The sequence below is a fragment of the Tupaia chinensis genome, unplaced genomic scaffold (genome assembly GCF_000334495.1).
Source record: "Tupaia chinensis unplaced genomic scaffold, TupChi_1.0 Scaffold000037_22, whole genome shotgun sequence".
In the NCBI taxonomy this organism is placed as follows: Eukaryota; Metazoa; Chordata; class Mammalia; order Scandentia; family Tupaiidae; genus Tupaia; species Tupaia belangeri.
Window position 1 is genome coordinate 422,289 of NW_006159481.1, and position 3,007 is coordinate 425,295.

At 39.0% G+C, this 3,007-nt stretch overlaps 1 pseudogene; it reads right to left on the reverse strand.

The window, feature by feature from the left end:
• Nucleotides 1–551: 551 nt before the first annotated feature.
• LOC102472603 (TGF-beta-activated kinase 1 and MAP3K7-binding protein 2 pseudogene) lies at nt 552–2,464 on the reverse strand (annotated as a pseudogene).
• Nucleotides 2,465–3,007: the final 543 nt, after the last annotated feature.

A 3,007-nucleotide genomic window follows, 5' to 3' on the forward strand; every position in this document is an offset into this window, starting at 1 on the left:
TACACTTGAGATCTCAGATACTGGCTTTACAAATGGAGACGTTTTCAGCAGGGAAGACAAAGACAAGTCAAGAGTACCACAGATTTGTGAAATTCTTCTCCTATCCACTGGTACTATGCATGAGCAAACAGTTTTTAAAGAGTTAAACCTCATTTCTTTTCTTCATGTATGTAGTGTTTGACTACAAGTTTTAAAATTAAAAATAAAAGTTATCATTCTATTCCTTCCTCCTGTCAAAATTCAGTAGAGATATAAGGGGAAAAGGTACTGGGAACAGCTAGGCATGAACACACTGAGAGTGATCCATAATGAGACACTGGTAACACCGAACATGGTGAAACAGCAGCCGCTACAACTTTCAGCAGATCACCTTCCTTGTGATGAATCTCACCTGCCCAGGACATCACACTGAGATATTATTAGCTCTGTGGGTTAACATTTAATATTAGCACAATGCCATCTTGTCACACCTTTAATCTGACAAAATCCTATCTAGCAGAAAAACAAATAATTTCAGCTGTCACTTTAGAGGAGATATAGGGCCTTCTGGCTCAGAAATGTGTTGGCATCTTATATCTAACAGCAAATTAAGGTGGGAATGTTCATAAAAGTACAGGCAGTACAATTCCAATGAGCCCCCTCATCATCATGTGTGTCTTGAGTCTTTGGTGTTTTTATGGTGGACATTTGACGTTTGCATTTTTATGGCACAGGACCTACACATCCAATATTGTCATAAAAATTATGAATAGCATTGGGATCAAAATGTTGTACTTAGGCCTGAAAAAGATCAATTTCTTTGCTTAAGCAGTCAATGTCAGTCTGGAGTTGTTTATTATAAATTCTCAATAGCTGCATTTCTTTGAGTGAAGGTATTTTGGATATGGAATTTGATCTTTTCAGGCACCTTTGAGTTAGATTATTTTCCATTTCATTGACCTTGGATTTTAGTTTCTCCAATTTCCTCCTTGGAATCTCAATTATTTTTTGAAGCCATTGCATTCTGGCGTTCTGGTGAACCAATAGAGTACAGGAGTGTAGGAGAAGCCATCATCAGATCCCATACTCAATTTCTGTGCTTCACTTCCTCCATCCACCTTTCCTAAGGAAGGTCCATGAGGTGCTGAATATTCTCTGTTTCTACATAATTACCAGGATGGTTTAGGAGATTTGTAAGTTCAAAGGTAGAGGATACCATCCCTGGTGAAACTGTAGGTGCTTTATTGGGAGAAATGGTAATTTTGAAAGTGTATTTTGTGTTGGATTGAGTGACCACCACTTTTGGGAGGGCGATGATGAATAAAGGCAGGACCCATGCTCACTTGCCCAGATATATTTCTGGAGGCAGCAGATGCTCCAGAGTTTGTGTATATGAAGAGTGTAGCCTGATTCCACCTGACTTGTTCATCTCTTGTAGTGGCATTAGCTAAAATATAGACTTTAGGTTGACTATGGGACATAACCCCATCTGTATCGGGGGACTGGCAGCTATGTAAACAATGGACTGATTTCTTTTTAAGATTTGGCTGTTAACTGAAGAGGAAATGCTGGAGGTTTGAGGTCCAGAAGAACATGATTTTGAAGAACTGTTTCTGTGTGGGGGTTCAAGTTTGATTTCAATCAAGGTTTTTCAAGGTCCTGTTGAAATATTCTGAATGTTATATTTACAATGAGCAGAAGACAAGTGAATTGTTGGTGGTTGTGGAGTAGTAGGTGTACTGATGGTCATGTAGACATGAGAGGTCTGGTGGCCTTGCTGATTTGTCTATTGAATTGAAGTATGTGACAGAGGATAAGATGCAGGGCAAGCAGTCCAGGGACCAGGCTAGAACGGTTGATAGACTTGTTGAAGGTTTATGGACTTAGACTGAGATACCCAGCCAGAATGCTGCCATGCCTGTCATGCTGCCCCACCAGGAGCTGTAGCGTAAGGCCTAATGTAGATAGAATTTCCCTGTGGACTGTTAAGTACAGGTGGAGGTATGCCATGGATGAGCAAAGATGTAGGAGTATTGCAGCGAGTCTGAATATCTGGGGCTAAAGTTACCATAATGATATTAAATCTGGGAGTTTGTTGAGAAAGGTTAGACATTCCTTGGTGCCTAAATGTATTCAAAGCACAAGATGTACTGGACAGTCAAAAAACATTAAAACCCGGGGAACTTAAGCTGGTGCTGTCTGTGTGAACCAGCTTATTATTGGACTGACCTCCTTGAAATTGTTCACCACTAACACTGTGTGTTAGAGTCCTAAAACCATTCACTCTACTTCCTTCTCTGCCATTGTGGTACACATTCTGTGACTGCAAGTCCAAGCTGAGAGAAGTCATGTGATTTCATAGACCAGAAATTCCAGAATCATCTGAAAGATTCAAATCCTCTTCACCATAAAGATACCTTGTAGTCTCCTGAGAGAGAATGGTGCAGCAGGCATCCAGGTTGTTATTCTGCAACATACACCTTGATACAATAAAGTTTTTTCAAGGGCTCTTCCCTAGAGAGGCCTAGTCACATATATAAAGCACTTTATTCTACTCAAAAGTTTGTCCTTTTCTCATTCCCCTGGTTACTTTTGTTATTGTTCATAAGATATATAGAAAGAATCATGTAATCAAGTATTTGTAACTTTGTACAGCAAACACTAGAACAAATTCTTTGGCAAGGGTGCACACGATAGAGGCCTAGCCACATATATAAAGCACCTGTTTCTACTACAAAATTTGTGCTATTTTCATTCCATTCGTATACTTTTTAACTGGCAAGCATACCATTATATGAAAGAAGCATTTAAGAATGTGTTCATAACTTCACACAGTGAACACTAGAACAAATTCTTTGGCAAGGGTATTTTGTAAGAGAGGTCTTGTCATGAATATAAAGCACTTCCTTCTACTTCATAGTTTTGCTTTTTTCAGTGTACTTTAGTAACTGGAAAATAGGCTAATATATGAAAATAAGCATGTAAGAATGTTCTCATAATTGTACAGCAAAGCACCAGAACAAAATTA